General features: G+C 33.3%; 3 long non-coding RNA genes across 3 annotated transcripts; 1 reads left to right on the forward strand and 2 right to left on the reverse strand.

Annotated features, from left to right (window-relative positions):
* Nucleotides 1–3,245: 3,245 nt before the first annotated feature.
* LOC121230396 (uncharacterized) lies at nt 3,246–11,350 on the forward strand. The gene is made up of 2 exons (XR_005928365.1): nt 3,246–3,679; nt 8,992–11,350. It is a non-coding gene; the product is annotated as an uncharacterized lncRNA (long non-coding RNA).
* LOC107943683 (uncharacterized) lies at nt 10,999–11,850 on the reverse strand. The gene is made up of 2 exons (XR_001696036.2): nt 11,549–11,850; nt 10,999–11,216 (listed from the first exon to the last, which is right to left on the reverse strand). It is a non-coding gene; the product is annotated as an uncharacterized lncRNA (long non-coding RNA).
* Nucleotides 11,851–14,704: 2,854 nt separating this feature from the next.
* On the reverse strand, nt 14,705–15,466 carry LOC121230397 (uncharacterized). Its single transcript, XR_005928366.1, has 2 exons — nt 15,329–15,466; nt 14,705–14,992 (listed from the first exon to the last, which is right to left on the reverse strand). It is a non-coding gene; the product is annotated as an uncharacterized lncRNA (long non-coding RNA).
* Between the last annotated feature and the right edge of the window lie 8,750 nt (nt 15,467–24,216).

A 24,216-nucleotide genomic window follows, 5' to 3' on the forward strand; every position in this document is an offset into this window, starting at 1 on the left:
TTATATTTGAAACATCCAAATGAGTTATTATCATTAGCTTAAATATAAAATGTTATTTTATCTTATTTTTTAATTTGAAATTTTAGTTTTTATATAGCTCGTCAATTAACTCCGTAAAATGATGGTATGATCTGTTTTTTTAACTCAACAATGTGATTACAATGTTTACGTAAATTTTTAGAATTTTTTAATATTATTAAATTTTTTTTTGTAAAATTCTAGTTCATTATAATGTCATTTTTCGAATATTTATATCTTAACTTTGTAATACATTTTGAATTACTCAATTTTGAGTTCGAGAGCTCAAATTATGATTAGAGCTGTTTGATTGAATTTGTAAGGATTTATATCTTAAAAAGTTTAATTGGACACTTATCTATCATCCATCATATCCATCAGTTTATTTGTTCCATATTTCACTTTTAGTTTATTTTTTTGGTTTATTTATTTATTGTTTTGAATATTTACCCTTTGTTCTTAATTTTCTTATTTTAATTATTTTTGTTTTCATTATTTTCCTAAATTTATTTAGTATTTTCTTTTCAGGTTAGATTTAAATCTTTCTTTCTCGAGTCGAACAACTTGAATACGATCTTGGTTCGCTATTCCTCATCACTTTGTCTTGAGACAAGGCACATCGAAGCTAAAATAAAATTACCCCATTTCAAGTCTTGAGACAAGAATCCCTTTTTTGGAGATAGCCAAACATCAAAGAAAAATACCTAAAATACGAAGAGGCCTGTCTCAAGATATGGAGTTCCTTGTCTCGAGACACATTTACCAACAATAAGGAACAACAGACCAAGATCGTATTCAAATTGTTCGAATCGAGAAAGAAAAATTCGGATCTAACTTGGAAAGAAGAAACCAAACATATTTAGAAAAACAAAGAAAATAACTAAAATAAGAAATTTAAGAATAAAGAAAAAATATTTACAAATAATAACTAAATAAAGAAACGATAGAATAAAAAGTGGAAGATGGATAAAATAAAACAATGGATATGATGGATAAATAGATAAGTGTTCAATTAAACCCTTTGAGATATAAATCCCAAGAAACTCAATTAATAGCTCTAATCAACCTTTTAAGAAATAATCATTGGCAAATTGAAGGAAGAAGAATGAATTCCCATGATTCATTGAAGATGAAAAACAATTGCGTATCTAATGAACAATGAGTTGACCTTTATATAGGCTTAGCTAAGTACATCTAAATAAAAATCTTAAGTATATTGAAACTCTAATCAATCTAAACAATAGGTAGTTTCAAACTAAATTTTCTTGTTGACTAAGAAACATAAAACTACTAAATAGCTTAAAATACTTAAAAAAATCTGGATTTCAGAATAAATAAATAAATAATAAATTAATAAAACCTAATAAGTACAATATTGGGATCATAAATAATAAAAATTAAGCCTAAAATTGAACCTAATATGATTGAACCTCGAATTAAAAGCTCGAAAATTGTAATTTTCGTAATAATCCCGTTCTTAAATTCTATTCGCTAAAATTGAACCCAATATGATTGAACCTCGAATTAAAAGCTCGAAAATTGTAATTTTCGTAATAATCCCGTTCTTAAATTCTATTCGCATAGTCTTTACTAAAACAGTTATAACTTGAGCTTTCTAATTCGAAATCAAGTGATTCAAAATGCATTTCAAAGCTAAGAGATAGGCCTTCGAATGCTATGCAGACATCTTAACCTAGAAATCCTTGGATCCCATCCAAAAAGTCATCACAAGTCGATTGATTTCTCGAACTTGAAAATTGACAGCTTCAGTGAATGAAATTTTATAAATTTCATCCCATCCGTGCATCTATCGGTATGTATGTTGAGAATGTATGAGAATTTAATTACTTGAATGCTATGTTACTTATCATCTATGATTGAGTCAGTCTAGGTTGCTCCGACAACGTCATGTGATGTCACATATTTTGATTTGACGATCAAGTCGACTATGGGATGTCACATAATTTGATTTGTCTACTTTCGTAGTATTATTAATTAGTCTAAATAGTTAATAGTGTTAACTATTTTGATTAAAATGCAAACATCAATTTTTCTTAAGAATATTATTTCAACAAAAAAACTTCATTTTATATTGATGAGTTAGAATGAGTTGTTTTAAGAAAAAAAAATCACATAAACATTATAATCGGAATAGTTAATGGTGTTAATTATTTAGACCAACAAATGTTATTATGATAGAATAGAAATCAAATATTACCAAAAAAGAGTATAGAAAATAAATCTCAAATTTAAATATATAAATAGATCAAAACCATAATATTACAGAAGATAATACATTCTTTACACGAATTATACAATTAAAGTATAAGTTAGTATACGGTACACTGGCAGTATATATTTTTTATTTCATAAGCAGCTTTGAAAATTTTAAAAATGTCTCTTTTTCTTAAAATATTTATTTTAAAAATTTTTTATTATACTTTTATAAGACACTTGTCAACCTCTTGATTCTGCTTGTGAAGTCTAAAAAACTTCACTAGCAATGTATCAAATAGCTTCTCTTTAAAATACAGAATGAATTAAATATTAAATTTAAGTATAGTAAAATGATAAGAACCATAATATAAGTGAAGGTAATCCATACCTAACATAATCATTCTTAATATATATAGTAAAATAAAATAAATAAATATTTCAAATGGATTTATATATAGTAGTTTCGATTATTAAGTTTATTATTTGATATTAATTCATAGTGCATACAAATATAGGAATCAAAGAATATGCATTAGCTAAAGGAATGCCGTGGCCATTCTTTACGTGACCTTCGTCACAGCCTTTTGCTGTTTTTGCAATTATATAACAATGATTAAATTTTAATTTTGGTCTCTATATTAATTATTAATTATGTTCAAATGTTAGATTTAATCTATATAATTTAATATCTCAACTTTAATAATGTTACTAGTTAGTTTAAATACATCATTATGATTAAAATATTGACGTAAAATTTTTAAAAAATTTAACATTGTTAAAATTCTCTAAAAATTTCAAGTCCATTATAATGCCATTTTTTTGTTACAAGGCTATCAAGTGAATTATTTTTTTAATTTTAAAATGTTACACTAGTAAATTTAATAGAAGAATTATAACTATTTTAACAACTGGACTTGAATTGTTAAATTCAAATAGTAGAGGGATTAACTTCTTGAAATTATATGCACTAAATTCCAAATATACAAAAAGTATAGAGACTTGCATCAAATTTCAACTTTCAAATTTTCATTGTATAATTTAACCCCAAAAAATAATTAATCCAACATGAAGTGTTGCTGAAACCATATTGTATTAGTATTATTATTAAGTCTTGTGGTGTACACACTATGATTTTCTTGTTTAAGTTTTGGGAAAATAAAAAACTAAAATGGTTATTTCATATGACATGATCAAATTAAAAGCAAATTAGAAATATGTGACATTTAATTTATTCATAAACAAATTCAACCAGCATTATACCCGCAGATCTCAAATTTAGAAGATGAAATAACCGGTAATGGCAACTGCTTTGGCGATAGCGGATAACCCAATTATGGTTGCACCGCTACTGCTAGGCGGCAGACCAGTTGCAGCACCACTGATATCATTAACCGCATTGTCAAGACGCCCTTCAACGATACCCTGACCACCTTCACCATTATAGGTGTTGTTCCAATAGGGTCGGAAGCGTGTAAATTATTGTACTAAAAAATCACACAAAGTTCAATTCCCAGGGAAGAGAGGTGGATCACATGGATCTCTTAAATACCAAGTCTTTCCTTAGACAGAATATCCCTTCTATAGTAATTTAATAGCACAATTAAATACTACTATTATACCCTCAAATATTGAAAGAAAAATAGGACAAGAAAGAACACAAGAGATTTAACGAGGTTCGGTAAATTATACCTACGTCTTCGGGCACTAACACCAGATGATAACTTTACTATCTCCAAAGTATTACAAACAAATAAAATTCCTTAAGAATTCTCAAATGGGAGAAGAGAGAAAACTAAGAGAGAAAGATTGGTTGGGATGATTGAAATGAGAAATGAGAAGGCCTATTTATAGTTGAGGTTCAAGGACCAAACAATAAATAGCCCATTATCTCAATGACCAAAAAAAATTTATCCCATGCCACTTTTTCAAAGTCAACTTTAGGGTGCTAAACTTGCACCACTTTGTATTGTTTGCCATTAATGTTAACAATCTCCACCTTGAAGATTTGATTAGGATAATCACATATTCACACACTTCCTTCAACTCCCCAAATTCGATAAAGTTATCTTTTGTAGTGCCTACAAATGCACTCTCGAGCGCCATACACCTGAAGGTGCTCAAATTCTCAGGATGTTAATCAAGTTCAAACAATGATTAAACTTGATTGTTGTTACCACCTTGGTCATCATATCTGCGGGATTATCTGCTGTCGGAATCTTCTGAAGTAGAATTTTTCCTTTTTCAAAGACTTCCCAAACAAAGTGATATCTTACGTCGATATGCTTGGTTCTTGAATGATAGACTTGATTTTTCGCTAAATGAATAGCGCTCTGACTGTCACAATATAAACTTATGTGACTTTGAACAACTCCTAAGTCTTTCAACAATCCATTAAGCCAAATAACCTCCTTAACAGCTTCTGTAACTGTCATATATTCTGCCTCTGTAGTAGACACAGCTACTGTAGACAGTAAGGTAGACTTCCAACTCACTGGGGCTTTCGCAAGAGTAAACAGATACCCCGTAGTTGAACGACGTTTATCTAAATCACCAGCAAAGTCGGAATCAACATATCCAACTACAAACTGACCAAGTGCTTCATCCTGTTCAAAAATTAAACCAACATCTACGGTTTTTCGACGATACCGTAGAATCCATTTCACAGCTTGCCAATGTCCTTTTCCAGGATCATGCATATACCTGCTCACAACTCCAACAGTTTGTGAAATGTCAGGCCTCGTACACACCATCGCATACATCAAACTCCCAACTGCATTAGCATATGGGACTTTCGCCATATATTCTCTTTCATCTTTAGTCTTCGGAGATAATTGAGCACTAAGTTTCAAATGAGAAGCAAGTGGGGTACTTACATGTTTTGTGTTTTCATTTACACCAAAACATTGTAATACCTTTTTCAGATATTGCTTCTGATTTAAACAGAGCTTGCCTCTCGGTCTATCTCTACTTATCTCCATGCCAAGAATCTTCTTGGCCTCACCTAGATCTTTCATCTCGAACTCTTGATTCAACTGAGCCTTCAGCTTATCTATCTCATTTTGGCTCTTCGAAGCGATTAACATATCATCAACATACAAGAGTAGATAAATGAAAGATCCGTCATGCAGCTTCTGCAAATATACACAATTGTCATATTTGCTTCTTGTGTACTTCTGCCTTCTCATAAAGCTATCAAATCGCTTGTACCACTGCCTCGGGGATTGCTTCAATCCATATAGCGATTTGTTAAGCTTACAAACCCAATTTCTACCACCAGCATCTGTGTATCCTTCTGGCTGAGTCATATAGATCTCCTCTTCTAACTCACCATGCAAGAAAGCCGTCTTAACATCAAGTTGAGCTAGCTCCAAATTCAACTGTGCTACCAATGCCAACAAAATTCTAATGGAGGAATGCTTCACAACAGGGGAAAATACATCATTGTAGTCAATTCCCTCCTTCTGAGCGTAGCCTTTAGCTACCAATCTTGCCTTGTAGCGAATATCCTTCTTGCTAGGAGATCCATCTTTCTTTGCGAATACCCACTTGCATCCGATTGCCCTTTTACCTTTCGGTAATTGCGCCAACTCCCAAGTATTGTTCTTCCGGAGAGACTGCATTTCTTCATCCATGGCGCTTTTCCATTTATCACTTTCTAAGCTTTGCATTGCTTCTTGATAAGTGATAGGAATATCATCAACAACGGGAAGGGCGTAGGCCACCATATCAGTAAATCGAGCAGGTTTACGAATTTCTCTCCGTGGCCTTGCAGCTGCAACTGGTTCTGGTGTACTTAGTGGTTCTTGGGTCAGAACCTCTTCAACCTCTAATTCCTCCATTGTGGCTGGAGAATTAGACTTATTAACTGGGCAAATCCCCATCTGCTCAAACTCCACCTGTTTTGGAGTACACTCCACCTGCTGTGGAGTATTGCTCGTCTGAATATCTTTATCTGCTACCTTTTTCAATGTGGCAGATTCATCAAAGGTAACATCTCTGCTACAGATCATTTTCTTTGTGCTTAAGCACCAAAGACGAAATCCCTTCACTCCAGAAGTGATTCCCATAAAGAGAGCTTTCTTTGCCCTCGGATCTAACTTTGACTCCTTCACATGGTAATATGCAGTGGATCCAAACACATGTAAGGAATCATAATCTGTAGCCGGTTTTCCAGACCATACCTCCATAGGAGTTTTTCTTTCTAATGCAGATGATGGCAAACGATTAACAAGATGGCCAGCGTATGTCACAGCCTCAGCCCAAAATTGCTTGCCCAACCCAGCATTGGACAACATACATCGAACTTTCTCCAGCAATGTTCGATTCATACGCTCTGCCACTCCATTCTGTTGTGGTGTACCCCTAACTGTGAAGTGTCGAACAATACCATACTCTTGGCACACATCGAAGAACGGATCACTTTTATATTCCCCTCCATTGTCCGTCCTAAGCCGCTTGATTTTCTTGCCAGTCTGGTTTTCGATCATAGTTTTCCATTTAAGAAAAACTCCAAGCACTTCATCTTTAGTTTTCATGGTATACACCCAAACTCTTCTGGAAAAGTCATCAACAAAAGTAACAAAGTAGTGTTTTCCTCCCAACGAAGGTGTTTTGGAAGGCCCCCACACATCTGAGTGAATATATTCCAAAATACCTTTTGTATTATGGATAGCAGTGCCGAATTTCACTCTCTTTTGCTTTCCCAGAACACAGTGCTCACAAAATTTTAATTTGCAAGCCTTTGCACCTTTCAACAATCCTTGCTTTGCCAGAATTTGCAAGGATTTTTCGCTGGCATGTCCCAACTTCATATGCCACAACTGCATTGAGTCCAAGTCTTCGTTACCGGAAGCTGTAGCGACTGCTCCAATAACTGTACTACCTTGGTAGTAATACAAGTTATTTTTCCTGATGCCCTTCAATATCACAAGTGCGCCAGATGTCACTTTCAAAATCCCATCTTTCATAGTAACAATTAAACCATTGGATTCTAAGGCTCCCAATGAGATGAGATTTTTCTTCAAACTAGGCACGTACCGAACATCAGTCAGAACTCTGGTTGATCCATCTTTATTCTTTAATTGGATTGAACCTATCCCAACAGTTTTACAGGCATTGTCATTGCCCATATAAACAACTCCTCCATTTAGTTCTACTAAATCAGAGAACCACTCCCGGTTAGGGGACATATGATAGGTACAACCCGAATCCAATATCCACCCATCTGAATGGAACGACGATGATGATGCAACCAGTGATAGTTCAGAGTCACTAGTATCATGCTTAGCAACACAAGCATCTACAACAGCTTTTCCCTTATTCTTCAGCTTTGGACAATTTTTCTTCCAGTGGCCTTTCTCATGACAAAAAGCACATTCATCTTTCCCGAGTCTGGACTTTGACTTTGATCTCCCCTTTTGAGTTTTCTTCCGAGTGTATGAACGACCTCGGACTACTAAAGCTTCTGTATCTCTGATTGAGTTTTTCTGTTTGTCCTTCTTTCTCTGTTCATAACTGTATAAGGCCGCACAGACTTCGCTCAGAGATATATCACTCCTGCCATGAAGTAGAGTAGTTTCTAGGAACTCAAACTCCTCAGGAAGTGACCCCAACATCATCAAAGCCAAATCTTCATCTTTGAATGTCTCATCCATATTCAGCAAATCAGTGACTAACTGATTAAATTTGGTGATGTGATCATTCATTGTGGTACTTGGGACGTATGTGAAGCGAAACAGTCTTTTCTTCAAGTGGAGCTTATTTTGACTGTTTTTCTTCAAAAAATTTTCTTCAAGTGCCACCCACAACTTATTTGCAGAAGTCTCCTTTGAAAAAGCATACCTCTGCTCTCGAGAAAGGCATGATCGAATTGTGCCACATGCCAACCGATTGATCGCCTTCCAATCTTTCTCCTGTACATCATCTGGTTTCTCTTCATCAATGGCAATGTCTAGACCCTGCTGAAAAAGGGCATCTAGAACCTCACTTTGCCACATACCAAAATGGCCCGTGCCATCAAAGATCTCCACGGCCAATCTTGCATTTGCAATTGTCGGTCTTGTCCACATGGACGATGTTGAAGCTCTTACACCGACCGTTTTCTCCATAATCTTTCAATATACCTAAGGAAATCTTTTCTGATGTGGAAGATCAGTTCAAACTGCAACCACAGAGCATACTACGATTAACCTTCGGCTCTTGATACCACTTGTTGTTCCAATAGGGTCGGAAGCGTGTAAATTATTGTACTAAAAAATCACACAAAGTTCAATTCCCAGGGAAGAGAGGTGGATCACATGGATCTCTTAAATACCAAGTCTTTCCTTAGACAGAATATCCCTTCTATAGTAATTTAATAGCACAATTAAATACTACTATTATACCCTCAAATATTGAAAGAAAAATAGGACAAGAAAGAACACAAGAGATTTAACGAGGTTCGGTAAATTATACCTACGTCCTCGGGCACTAACACCAGATGATAACTTTACTATCTCCAAAGTATTACAAACAAATAGAATTCCTTAAGAATTCTCAAATGGGAGAAGAGAGAAAACTAAGAGAGAAAGATTGGTTGGGATGATTGAAATGAGAAATGAGAAGGCCTATTTATAGTTGAGGTTCAAGGACCAAACAATAAATAGCCCATTATCTCAATGACCAAAAAAAATTTATCCCATGCCACTTTTTCAAAGTCAACTTTAGGGTGCTAAACTTGCACCACTTTGTATTGTTTGCCATTAATGTTAACAATAGGGTGCACCAACATTTTTTCCAATGACATCAGTATGGCTGGGTGCGGCGGCTCCCACGGTGTCAGCGGAAACCATCCCGACAATGGTAATTAAGACCAAAACTAAAACAAGAATTTGTCGTGCCATTTATTGTTGAATAAAATTTAATTAACAATAAATGAACACGACACACACAAAAAAAAAGAAATTAAAAGAAATGGAAGAACTTTACGTGAATATATAAGTGTTTAAATTTTGAGTAAAATTAGATAAAATTTTAATTGTTAAAACACTTTGCATGAATTTCGCAAAACCATTACATATTTAGGCATTATGAAGCACATAACAAGAGACAGGTATAACACACAAAAATTAGTTATCAAAATTGGTTAAATATTCAGTTTTAAATATGTGGTTGAATTGAGTTATATCATATTTTAATAGATTTTAATTTAAAATTTATTTTACATTCTATTCTCAAGAATTGTGATTATTCCTATTAATAATATTGTCTTTGTAATGGGCCAATTTAGCCCAGGCCCAAAACAAAAAAAACACATTAAATAAAGTCCAAAATTTTAAACAGTCCATGGCCCAATTACAATACCCTAATGACCCATCAACAAAAATGAACCCAAGCCTAAGACCCAAAACATAAAAGCCCAATCCTATGGCCCAACATTTAGACACCCTCAGAAACCCTAGGTTACCCTAGGTGCGCCGCAATCCAGCCTCCGTACGGCCGACAGCTCGCCTCGTACGCACTGCTCCACGTCGCCAGCCGTACCTGCAAGTAAAATAAAAGGACTATGGCAGCAATAATAGAAAAATAGCAGAGCAAAAAAGAAAAAGCTTGTATTATTTTTTTTCTCTCTTAGCTATAAAGCCCAAGAGAAATCGTTTTGTAACTTCTTCTACGAATACAAGAAAATAGAAAAAATCACAGGCAAATCTCAATCCAAAAAACAGAATAGGTATTCTGGTTTTGTATCCTATTTATTTCAAGTATCGTATATGTAGATAGGGATAGAAATACAACCTGTTTCCTTTTTTTTTTTTTGCGACGAAAGAGGCTTCTTTGAGCTCTTGTAGCTTTAGTGGGCGTTTTTTAAGCGATTGGGCCCCAGATCTGGGTCTGGGAAGACAAAATGACCTTAAAGGGCCCATTTTATAATTTGACCGCCGTATACGGCGGTCGCCGATGGACAGATGGACTATAGTTCGGCGGCCGAAAATCGTCTAGGCCAGTGGGACCCCTCCCTTTTACTCTTTTTTTTAGGCATTAATGAAATGATTTTTTTAAACAATTTTTTTTGGTTTTATAAACCTGTGCAACGACGTCGTTTGGGGTCAAGTCCAGTAACCCCAAAACGGCATCGTTTGGCCCTAGCCCGTGCATAACTCGACCCGTGTAGGCCAAGATTCGAGTGTTTTTGCTCTAATGGGTTATTTGCGGATTCGGTCCCTCCGCTTTCGTGGTCCGTCGCAATTCGGCCCTGTTTCCTTTTTCTTTTCTTTTAATTTTTGCCTTGTAATTTTTGTAGTATTCAATTTCGATCCTTATTGAAGTTATGCATTTTAGGGGACGGGATATTGCCCCATTTGGTCCCCCATCTCATTCGTGTATCACAATTTGGGCCCAATATTTTATTTTCATTCCATTTTGTTTTCTTTTAATTCCATTTTGATTTCAATTCAATCCCGACTTAATTGATTTCATCATTTGTGTATTCTTGCTTATCTGTTCCCTTTTTAATACTAAAACTTTTATTTATATGTAATATCTATCTATCTGTTTAGTCATTATTTGTTTTCATGATTAGGTTCTATTTATCAATTTATTCATTATTTTATAACTCATTATTTTAAAAATAATTAATATTATTTATGTAATGTACCTACCTATTTATTTCATTTATTATTTATCCCTTATTTTTAAATACTTTGGATTAATCTATTTCCTTTTATTATGTACTTCATATTCCCTTTCACTTACTTTTATTATTGTTATCATTTATTTCATACATCATTGATTGCTAATATTGATATTAAATCATGTGATTATTGTAATTACATCTTATGAACTATTGTTAATGTACAAGCCCAATCTTACCCGGCCCACTAAACCTAAAACAACCCTACCCTAGCCCAAACCACCAGCAGAAAAAAAATAAGGAAGCAGCAAACCCTAGGTGCCTTCACTTGCATCGCCTCTCCTCCACCTGCTCCCATCACCTCCTTGAAGACCTGCAAACATGACGGAAGTAGCAACAGAAGCAAAAATGCAGCAAACAGTAACAAAACAGCAATAGGACTTTGCATAATCGGCTATAAAGAGCCATTCATTTTCAATGTAAAAGGGGGGGATTGTATTTCGAAAAGAAAAAAAAAAGAAAGAAAAAAAAAACAGAGAGCATCCAATACAAAAAATCAATCAAAAAACCAAAACTTTAAAGGTGATTCCTCTTTTGTTTCATTTTTTATTTAAAATCTCTGTTGCTTTTATCTTTTTTTTTTATATTTTTTTAATAAAAAAAATAATAATAAAACAAAAAGAGTAGAAAAAGGAGGGTACTCACCTTCGTTGGCCTCCTCGGCGTCGGAAGAAATCCATTCGCGCAACGCCGGCCACTGGCCCACAACGGCTGCGCAATGGACACCGGGAAATCCTATCGCCGGACATAGGGAGTGAAGGGAGAGCAAAGAGAACTCTCTATCTCCCTTTTTTTGTTTTTCTAAATAATGCTGAAACAATAATAATAATAAAAAAACAAATTTGGCTGGGGGGGAGTTTGAAGGGGAACCCGCATGCTTTTGAGGCCCTAATGGGATATTTTCGGTTATGGTCCCTCCTTCTTTCCTGCGCCATTCTATTTGGTCCCTTTTTGCATTTTTTTTCTTTTTAAATTTCGCCTTTTATTTTACTTCATTCCCGTTTTAATCCTTGACTTGGACAGATGAAGCACAGCGCATAATGATGTGGGATATTGTCCCATTTTATCCTTGTGCGTTTAAGCGTATTTTGATTCAGTCCCTGTTGGTCTTTTTCTTTATTTGCAATCGATACCTCAAATTTTGATTTAGTTTCAATCACACCCTGAATCCTTTTATTTTATTCATTTATTTATTTTGTTATATCAAAATAAGATTTATGTGTTTATTCAAATATTTTATAGGCTGTATAGATAAGATTGCTTATATGTATTATTTATTTTGGTTTGTTTAAATATGTTGGTTATTTAAAATTGTATTATTGTTTGTTTCAAACTGTTTCTTTAACACTCTGTATTCTAAATTGTTGTATATATTATATATATTTTGGCTTTTCACATATTATCTATATAGCATTTCAAATCTTTTACACATATTATAAAAAGATTTTGTTTCATATATTACTTCTTTAAATCTCTTTTACTTTAAATTCTTACTTATTATTTTTTTAAATCGACTTATATGTTATTTATTTTTAAAATTGTTTTATATATCTTATATTAAACTCTTTTATTTATTTAAAAAAAAACGTTTTTTATTATTTAGGTTTTACATATATATCATTTATTTTACACCTTTGTATATATATGCATGTATATATATATTATTTATTTTAAAATTACTCATAGGAATCTTTTTAATTTGCCTTGTATAATATAGATTTTAAAATTCTTCTACATTATTTATTTTAAACTCACTTTATGTGTTATTCATTTTAAATCATTTTATTATTTACTTTAAAATTTTTTTATATATTATCAATTTCAAATCGTTATGTCTATTTTTATGTATGTATGTACTAGTTGTTTCTTTGATGTCTTGTATATTACTTATTCTAAAATTTTCATACATATGATCTATTTTTTTTTTAAAATTGCTTTGTATATTGTTGATATTAAATTTCTTTTCTTCACAATATTTATTTTGAATCCATTTATTATCATTTTAAAAGTTGTTTTACATTTTATTTACTTTAATTGGTTTTTTAAATTTTCTTAAGTTGTTATATGTATTATTTAATTCATTGGTCTTCGATTATTAACGTTAGTATTTAAATGATGTATGTTGCGAGATTATTGTCATTGCGTATACTATGACTCGTTTATTTGTATTCTCATATTATTCACTTGTGTAATATTTTTATCATCGTTCCATGTCGCACTATACTTTTTCATATCATCGCCTCATGAATCAAGTCTTGTTGCACTTATCTAATAAATCGTTTTGTTCAAGCAAGTGACACGTCGTTTAAACATCGAATTCACTACCATTCGAAAAAAACAAAAATTTCAAAATAAGGCAATGTTTTGCGTTTTGGAGCATCGAGAAATTGTGCCCTAACTTACGGGGTTTCGATTTTCTCGTTGATTCTAAATAGCCAAAAATCCTTTTGAGTTTTAAAATACGTAGATTTTTAATTAAAATTAAAGACAAACTTGTGCTCGGAAATTCATGGTATCGTGTCCTAACTTACGGGATGTGATACTCCAATACCTCGAGACGAGGAAATCTTTAACAATCGTTTTGAGGTAATTCAAGAATTTCAAAATCGATGTTAATAAAAAAGGATCGTATTTCAAATTCATTCCTGATTTTCAATTTCCGACACTAAGACACTAATTAATCAACTAGGTACCAATTTTTGGGCGTATCGAGGGTGCTAATCCTTCCTCGTGCGTAACCGAATCCCGAACGAATTTTCTGATTTTCGTAGACCAAAAATTATCATGGTGACCCAATCACACCTCATCAAAAAGAATTGGTGGCGACTCATCTACCAGTTTTTTCAAAAACAAAGTCGATCCTCGTTTTTTCAAAAAAATGGTTACGACAGTTAATATACTCATGTTGTCACAATTAGATAGCATATTTTATTCATATACCCTTTTAAGTTTATAATGATTTTCACACGAATTCATAAAATGGAAAGAAATAAAAATCGGTAATATCTCGTGTTTTGGAAAACCGAAAAAATCGTGTCCTAACTTACGGGATTTCGATTTTTATTTTCTCGTTAAACCGAAATAGCCGAATAACTCTTTTTAAGCTTTAAGATACATAGGTTTTAAATAAAATAAAGGCAACATTTCGTATTTAGAAACTCGAGAAAGTCGTGCCCTAACTTATGGGGTCTCGATTTTTCTCGGTGGATCTAAACAATCTAATCCCCTTTTAAAAATTTCAAATTACGAATTTTAAAATAAAAATTAAAGACAAACTTATTCTCGAGGGCTCAAATATCGCATCCTAGCTTATGAGATGTGGTATATTGTTATCGCAAGACGAGAAGGCCTTTAAATGCTCGTTTTAATTTATCCAGTCATTTTCTTAAAAAGGGATCATATTTTAAATCTTTTCAAAGTTCTCAATCTTCAACACTAAGACATTAATTAATCAACTAGGTACCAATTTTAGGCGTATCGAGGGTGTTAACCCTTCCTCGTGCATAACTGACTCCCGAACCCGTTTTCTGGATTTTGTAGACCAATATCATCGTTTTAATAAATTTAAACTTTTGTTAAAATGATTGAATTACTAGGTGATCCGATCACACCTAAATAAAAAGGATTGGTGGCGACTCCCATTTCCATTTTCATTTTCAAAATAAAAAGTTGACCGTTTTTCAAAAAAAATGATTTTGGCAGTCTCTAAAGTTTGAATCTAAGTTCTCCTCTTAAGAATATAATGTACTTTATCATTGCACCCAAACACTTGTTGGTCATTTAAAATATTTTAATTTAATAGAAGTTTAAAAAAACTCATATTATTTATATGTATATAAAAATAAATCAAAAGAAAAATAAACAGTTTAGATGTATGTGTAGAGGCTCGAATTTGCCCGGGCCCAATAAAATAAAACCAAACCCAATCTAAACTTAACAAAAAAAAACCTAGCCTACCTAGCCCAAAAACTAAACCAGAAACAGGAAACCTAGGGTTTCTGCCTAGCCTCCAGCGCCGCAACCCCATGTGCTGCCTCGGCGCGCACAACGCTCGAGACGGGAGCTCCGTCCCACCGCCTTTGCTGTCATCTGCAAACAAGCAAAGAAGATGACAAAAAATGGAGCAAAGAACAGTAACAAAAAGAAAAAAAGAACAGTAGCAAGAGTAACATGTATTTCGGCTATAAAGCCACACAAAACTATTGTAAACCGGGGGGGATTTTGAATACAAAAAATTGGTATTTTCATACGCACCAGAAAAAAAAAGAGAAACTTTAGAAGGTTGGTTTCAATCTTTTCTTTTTGATCTAAGTTTTCTTGTTTATTTCGGTTTTGTTCTATTTCATCTTCTTTTTATTTTTATTTTTTACTTACTTTAAAACATAAGAAAGGGTGAATAAAAAAGGAGTAGAAAAGGAAACTTACTCGAATCTTCGCGGCCCCGACCACTGTCGATGGTGGAAGCCACGACAGCTTCAAGGAGGCATGACAGAGCCCAAAGTGGGTTTCTTTTGAAACCCTAGCAGAGAGTTGAGAAAAGGGGGAGGGGGTTCTTTGTTTTTTTTTTTAAAAGGTCTGATGAAATGAAATTTAAAAAAAAATTACTTAAGTAATAGGAAGCAAACGGTGCCATTTTAATGTGTGGGTTCAGAGGCCAAAACGACGTCGTTTTGGCCTCTGACCCGTGACCCAACCCATATGCTAGAGGATCAGCGTGTTTTTACTTTAAGGGGATATTTGCTAATCAAGTCCTTCCTCTTTTATGGCGCTTTTCAATTAGGTTCTTTTTGTTATTTTCGTTTTTATAAAATTTACCTTTTAATTTATTTAGTTTTCAATCGGGCCCTTACCCACTGATGCTTCGAAAAGGGCCTAAAAAGGGAGTTTAATTGCTTTTTTAGTCCCCGTATGTGTTTGCGCACTTGATTTCCCCCCTTGCTTTATTTTTTGTTTAATTTTTTGGTTTTATTATGTTTTTTACCTTTAATTTCATTTCTATTTTGATTCAATCCCTTTTATGGTCTCATTGATTATTATTTAAGACTTTAAATTTCATTTTAATTTCAACTTACTCTTTTTTACTTTGTTTAAGTTTCAATTAAGCCATTTTTATTTTAATCCATTAATTTATTTATTTACTTGTTTATATGTTCATTTTATTTTATTTTATTTATTTGCTCGTTCGTTTACCTGTTTATATATATGTATATATATATATATATATTATACATTCGTATTTTATTATAATCCTTGTGTCCATTTGTTTATTGTCCTTTCGTTCCTCTTTAAATTTTTGTTTTGTTTTCATTTAATTATTTCATTTATAATTTTGTTATTGTTGCCACTTCATCATCTGTCATTATTACTTTATTGTTATTTATTCCTTTGTCCATTTATTATCTTTTTATATATGTATATATACATATATTTTTAAAGGAAACTGAATTATTTATACTACCTTATTATTATTATTATTATTAATTCTTTTAATACTACTTCAATTATTTATAGTTGATTTAATTTAAATCGTTTGTTTATTTGTTTTTATTTAAACTTTATTAGTTTTTATTATATTATTTCTTTATTATTTGTTCACTTGCTTATTAATTCTTTTTTGTTATCCTTTTATTTATTTTATAATCAGTTCATTTTATTTTTTTATTTTAACCTGTATTATTTTTATTTTATTATTTATTCTTTTATTTGTATATATATATTTTAAATTTATTTATGTATCTAATCTGTTTATTTATGTATATTTTATTTATATTAAACACTTTCACACATTAGCATATTTGTATATTAGGTTTTCAGTTTCATATATATCATTAGTTAAATCAGTTTGTTTTATTTGAAATTATTCTATATATTATTTATTTTGAATTTTTTTACATAATACATATTTTAATAATCATTTATATTTTACTAATTTTTATATACATATAAGTTATTTCAAATTCTAGCAAGTGTTATTCCTTTGTAAACTTTTCAAATATTTTTTTTGTTTTGTACCATATTGGCTCTTAGTGCCGTATTGTTTTGTATATTAGGTGTTGCGTTTTTTAATTTTCATATTATTTTATATAGCATTATAGGCTGTTTATTAGACTTTTGTGTCATCATTTCAATTGCTATTTATCTATGTTTGGAAATTTGTTATATTTTATTCTAATATGTTTCTTTGATTAGTTATATTTTAATTTTCGTTATTTGATTATTAATGTTTTTCAAAATAGGATGTGTGCTCATTGCTATTATATATTTATTAATTTATTTTTTTTTCATTCACTAAGTATAGTACATTATTTGTGCATATTGTCCCATGTTTATAATTTCACTTTTATTTGCAAATGTGGCTTTGTAATTTTCAACTCTTTGTTCTAAGATAAATTGTTCCATTTTGTTTTAAGTCAAACCAATGCATTTTGAGCTAGTTTACAATGGTTTATTTAAAAATTTTCAAATAAGGCAATGTTCAATATTTGAAATTTCGAAGGATTGTGCCCTACAGTGCTGAGCTTCGATTCTTCGTTAGACTAAATAATTGAACATCCTTTTGTAACTTTTAACATATGAACTTTTGGAAGTCAAAATTTATCGTGTTTTCGAGGGTATAAAGGATCGTGTCCTATCGTGCTGGATGTGATGCTATATTCCTCTAAAACGAGAGAATTTTGACAACCAAATTGAGCCATTCAAATGCTTCAAAAGTGTTACAGGCCAATTTTGACCCACATTAACTACAACCAGACAACCCAAATTAAACCCTTAAACCCAACAATATCCTAAAACCCATCAGTCCACATCCATTAAAATTAAAACCCTTACAAATAAACCTTAAAACCCAAGCCCATTTCCCTAACCCAAACTAAAAAACCCAAATAACTAAAAACCCTAAGCCCAATAAACCAGCCCAAGACCTTAACACACAAAACAAATCAAAAAAAAAACCCTAGCCCCCCTAGCCGCTGCCTCTGTCCCATCGCCCATGCCTCTGCCACCACTTGCTCCACCGTCGCCAACTACCCTGCAAAGATGAAGCAAACAGGCAACAATAGCAAAAAAATAGAAAATAGTAGCAAATCATGTAAAAAATGGCTATAAAAAGCCAAACAAAATGTTGTAAAAGGGTTCGGGAATTTTTTTTCTCACAAACACAAAGCATTCGACAATCTTGAACAATACAAAAGCATTAGATTTTAAAGTAAAACAGTGATTCAATAGCATCAAAATAGAGAAATACAAAAGCCAAATAGGAAGAAAATAGGTGATTTTCATTTCCTTTTGTATATTTCGAATCTTTTTTATATATATTTTCTCATTTTTTACATTTATATCTATACAAACAAAAATAAATAAACAAACAAACAAAAAAAGAGAAATTTTTACCTTTACGGTGGCCGGCGACGATGGCGACGGCGGCTGTGTGACGGTGACGGCGGTCCCCCATGGCCGGATTCTGGACTCGTCCAGAGAGTTCTCTCCCTCCCTCTCCTTTTTTTTTCTTCCAAATGTTGAAAGTGAATTTTTTTAAAAAAATTTGGCCTTTTATAGCCTCCCAAAACGACGTCGTTTTGGGGGCTGCCTTTTAACCTCAAAACGACGTCGTTTTAACTTGGACCGGATCGACCCGACCCAACCCGCCTAGGATCCTCGTGTTTTTTTAACGGAAGGGCTAATTGCGCTTTTAGCCCTTCCGCTTTTTATTACTTTGCAATTAAGTCATTTTTATTTTTAATTTAGACCCGAAATTTGTCGCGATTTTCAATTTAATCCTAGCTGATGCTGTGCGTTTCAGGAAGGGGGATTATTGCACTTTTGGCCCTCCGTCGTTTCACGGTGTTTAAGTAAGCTATTTTCTTCTTTTTTTTATTATTTCAAATTTGCCCCAAAACTTCGTTTTTAATTCGAATTTAGTCTTTTTTTAATTTAAGTTTATTTTTATATTATCTTTGCTATTTTATTATATTTTAAATATTATTTATATTATCCTTATGACTATTATTGTTAATATTCTTATTATCACTATTATTTTTATTCATTTTATCAATATATTATTACTACAGTTACTATTATTCTATTATTATCATTATTACCATTATTCTTAATTTTTAATATTAGTTCTAATAATACTATGTATATACTTTTAAATACACTCTTTTATTTTCTTTTATTATAAATATTATTACTTTATTTTCCTTACGTTATTATTATATCATATTGTCTTTTTTTGTTTTTTTATTATCATTATTATATCATTATTATTTTTCAGGTACAAATTATTTATATTATTTTTATGATTATTTTTATTGTATTTATTTTTACTACTATTATATTTATTATTAGTATTAGTATTATAATTACTATTATTACACTTATGTGTATATATATTTATATGTAAAGTTATCAATGGTTATTTTAATATTATCATCATCTTAATATTAATATTTATATATTTTTAACATATGTATGTATATATTTATGTAATATTATGTAATATTTGTTTTTAACATTATTATTATTTCTTAGATGTATACATTGTAACGCCCCAATTTTCGGGAATTCTGTGAATGTTGGCATAGGTTTAATTATGTTAGTGGGCCTCTAGAAGGCCCAAGCTTAAGATAGAACCCGACAATTTTAGTTAATTTTTGTTCCATAAGAAAAAAAGGGGTGAAATTATGAAATAGAACCTGTAACGCCCCAATTTTCGGGAATCCTGTGAATGTTGGCATAGGTTTAATTATGTTAGTGGGCCTCTAGAAGGCCCAAGCTTAAGATAGAACCCGGTAATTTTAGTTAATTTTTGTTCCATAAGAAAAAGGGAGTGAAATTATGAAATAGGACCTATGTGAAAATGTTTGAAAATGCTATAGGCTAAATTGAAGTGGCCAAATAAATAGGAGTGCAAAATAGGAGGATTTGCATGACAAACCTCCCATTTTACATGAAGTGGCCGGCCATCATGTTGTTATAGACAAAATGTACACTTGATATCCATAATTTATGGTACAAATTGATGCAAATTGATAATAGGTTAGGTAAATGTTCCATGATAATGGGTTAGGTAAATGTTTCATGATAATGGGTTAGGTAAATGTTTCATGATAAGAATTTCATGTCTTTTGTATTAAAGAATTAAATGGATGAAATATGAAGTTTTATTAAAAGAAAAAGGGGTGAAAAGAACAATGTTTTGTCCATCTTTATTCATCATAGCTGAAAGTTAGAGAAGAGAAAGGAGAGGAGAAAGCTCTTGAGTATTCGGTCATTAGGAGGAGGAAAATTGAAGGTAAGTTCTTGGTACCTTGCTTCTTATTTTGAGGTTCATGAGTTCATCTTGATTCTACCTTAACTCTTGAAGCATATTTTGGTTTTTAGTTGTGTTGTGAGCATTTAGTCATGAATTAAAATGAAGGAAATGGTTGTTGTTTCATGTTCTTTTGATGAAAAATGGAAGATAGGTGAAGTTGAGCCAAACAAATGAGCATGCATGTGCCTTAGATGCTAAGGGGAAAAATCGGCTAACATGTTGTGCTTTAAAATGATGAAATGGAGATTATACTTAAGTAAAATCATAGATATGTGATGATTGATTGGTGATATACATGTTTAAATAACAAGCATGCAAGTTAGGTGTGAAAGAGTGATTTGGTAATAAATCTGCTTGGGACAGCAGCAGTAACGTGACTTTGGAAAATCACCATAAATTGTGGGAGATGAGTTAGAAGCTGCATAAATTATGTAATTAAAGCTTAATGAGTCTAGTTTCAAATGGAATAAACGAGAACATATTTTGAATTCTGTACAATGATAAATATTATTCGTAATGAAGAGTGGTCAGATTAGTCAAACAGTGAAACATGAGAAACTTTAAGAAAAATATGGTATTGATTGGCCATACCAAAAATTCTGAAAATTTTATGGATATAAGATATATGAGTCTATTTTCAGTGAAAATTAACAGAACTTGATTTGGAGTTTCATAGCTCCTGTTATAAATGATTTAGAGACTATTGCTCAAGAAGACAGCTTGCAGTGAAATTATGATTATGTGGTAAACATTGACAAAAATTTGTTAATGAGTTGCTTATTGATTTCTTATAAGCTTACTATGATTTGTAGGTGTGGTTGGCCGAATATTGTAAGGGGTTAATACGTAGTTCGTATTTGAATAGTTAGATTAACGTGTTAGTAATCCAATTGTAGGCAGTTCGTGTGTGGATCTCGTCAGCATATCGTCGCAAACAGGTGTGTAACTAACACCCTCTTTCTTAGTCTGGATCGACAAAAGTCGAAAAGCCGAAATGCCGAAAACCGGTATTTTGTAGATTTGCGAGTGTGCGAATGCTTGTGAGGTAAATCGATTAATGTTTTTGGTAAGCTGCAAAATTTGGACTGCAAAGTGTATGATTTCTGTGCCCTCGAGTTTTTTGGGCTTAATGGGCCAAAATTAGAATGATGGGCCAACGGGCCCAATTCGGTAAGAACCATCGGTACGTGATTCTGTAGTACGTGAAAGGTAGGAATATGCATGAAAAACCCTAAAATAGATAAATTACTGAAATACCTTTAAAAGTGGAAAATTTACTGTTTTACCCCTAGGAGATTAATTACCGAAATACCCCTAGGGTTAAATTGACTTAAATGCATGTTTGACTGTTGTTATTTACTGCATGCCATGTTGTTATTATCTGATGCATGGGATTGGGATATTGACGGAGGAAGTACTGAAAGTGGCTTGTCCACATACTGGAGGCTTTGCCTCAATTTACTGTTAACTGAGCAGCAAGGCTGCAACTGTGGAGTGTTGGGCTGGGTAGGTTGAGCTATTCCCACATGGAGTGTATGGCTGGTACGGGTGGAGTGTAGTGGTTGGTGGGTTGAGTAGTCTCCCCAAATGGGCTTGCATATGTTTACTGATGTTGCATGTATTTTGAAATGGGCCTATGGGCCATACTGTTATCTGAATAAGGGGCTAAGACCCAGTTTATTGTAATCTGAAAAGGGCTCTGGCCCAGTATCACTGTTACCTGAATGGGCTTAGGCCCAATGGGCTTGAGCTGACTTGGGTTTTGAATGGGTTTTCCTTACACACTGAGTTTCCCCAAACTCACCCCTTTTATTTTCATCCACGCAGGAAATCCCCAACCATAGTGGGCTTGGAGCTGTGAGGGAATTCGAAGTGGCCACCCGTTCTGAAAGTTTGATTTTCTTCTGGTGAACTGGACATCCTTTTTTTTACGTTTGAAGTTTTAGGTTTTTAAATGTAATAAGGCCGCTTAATTATTTTTGATGGTGTTAATATGTGTTACTAAGATAAGTATTACTTATTTTAACTGTTGAAGTTGGAAAGCTTTATGGCGCGTTTTCAAAAGCAACAATTGATTTCAAAATAATACGACAACAAGCAAAGCTTCCGCAATGAAAGTATTTTCCAAAATTAATCACTTTTCCTAAAAATTACTTAATCAAAATCGGTTTCCTAGAAATATCCATGACGTTAAGGTGTGGCAATGGCGGTATGCATGTCTAGGATTGGATCCGAAGGGAGCTTGGTACTTAAGCAGTCCGATGGACTCACCACCTATTTTCCGGTTTCCTACCTGGTGCACAGCTTCCATTCACTTTAACCTATAATGAAATTATCTTTTAAAACACTAAGTAAGTTTTTTCTGGATCAACAATATAAAATGTTTTGAACGCTTCGATGTGGCATGTCGGATCCGGTCATAACGTCTGGGCCGGGTTTGGGGTGCTACATTTAGTGGTATCAGAGCCTAGGTTGCAACAAATCGGCTGTGGAATGGGTTTACAAAAACAAAGATTTTCGAAAGCGAAAATTTTATGAAGAATGAGAAAAACTCGATTTTCAAAATTTAGATCTTTAGAAGGTGGCATTCCGAATCTCTGGCTCAAGTCTGTAAGTATTACTCTGAACTTTTCTGAATATTTTCCTAAATTATCTGTCTGTACTGAAACCCTACTAGGATACTCTAGATAGGATGATTCTGAAACCGTAAAAAAAATCTGATAAGAGACTGAAACTGTAGCTAGACTTCGATTCTGCGAAAAAAAACTTTGAATTACTGTCTGATTCATAAAACATCTGTAATAAACACTGGAATATTGAATTGATGCATAAAAATTCGTAATCAAGATAAATCGATATGAGTACGAGAGCTACTCAGGGAAGAGGCCGTGGTCGAGGCCGAGGTAGTACTCAAGCTGGATCTTCGTCTTCTGAACACATACCCACTGGAGTAGCACGACCACCACTGATGGATGAGAATGGGCCATATGATAGAGCCGCCGAGGATGATGCCCTGTCACAGGCAATGCTTCGTGTTCTAGAAAGGGTTGCCGGAGCAAGTTCGGGCAACGAAATTCAGGGATCTATTTCTGAATGACTTCGGGACTAACGGAATGTAGATCTTTAAGGGCGTGTTTTGTATAGCCCCGAATATGGCAGAATATTGGTTGGAGGCCACATAACGGATTATGGACGACTTGGACTGCTCTGAGGAGATTGTGAGTGGGGTATCTGTACTAAGTCCTTTGGGTCACTCGGTTAGGGTAGACAAATTGTATAAGAATGTACCCTTAGAAACTCAATGCAAGGTTTTTCCTGGAGATCTGATGGAGTTACCGTTCGGAGAGTTTGACCTCATTCTGGGAATGGATTGGCTTGTTAAGCATAAGGTGACTCTGGATTGTGCTACTAAACGAATGGTGTTAAGAACTACAAAGGATGAGGAGGTTATGGTGATAGGTGAGAGAAGGGATTATTTGTCCAATGTGGTGTCGGCATTAAGAGCCGAAAAGTGGATTCGAAAACGTTGTGAGGCCTAATTGGTATTTGTAAGTCAGTCGAAAGAGGAGGGACTGACAGTGGATAAGGTTAGGACCGTAAATGAGTTCCAAGATGTTTTTCCGGAGGAGCTTCCAGGATTGCCTCCGAACCGAGAAGTTGAGTTTGGAATAGATTTGTTGCCTGGAACGGCGCCTGTGTCCATTGCACCGTATAAGATGGCACCGAAGGAGTTAGTGGAGTTAAAGGCTCAAATTCAAGAGTTGTTGGATAGGGGCTTCATTAGGCCAAGCGTGTCTCCATGGGGAGCACCAGTGCTATTTGTGAAAAAGAAGAATGGTAATACGGATGTGCATTGATTATCGCCAGTTGAACAAACTGACGATTAAGAATAAGTATCCACTGCCAAGGATTGACAATCTATTCGACCAGCTTAGAGGAGCTTCTGTATTCTCCAAGATCGACCTTCGATCTGGATATCATCAGTTAAGGGTCAAGGAGG

Source organism: Gossypium hirsutum, chromosome A06 (genome assembly GCF_007990345.1).
Source record: "Gossypium hirsutum isolate 1008001.06 chromosome A06, Gossypium_hirsutum_v2.1, whole genome shotgun sequence".
Classification (NCBI taxonomy): domain Eukaryota; kingdom Viridiplantae; phylum Streptophyta; class Magnoliopsida; order Malvales; family Malvaceae; genus Gossypium; species Gossypium hirsutum.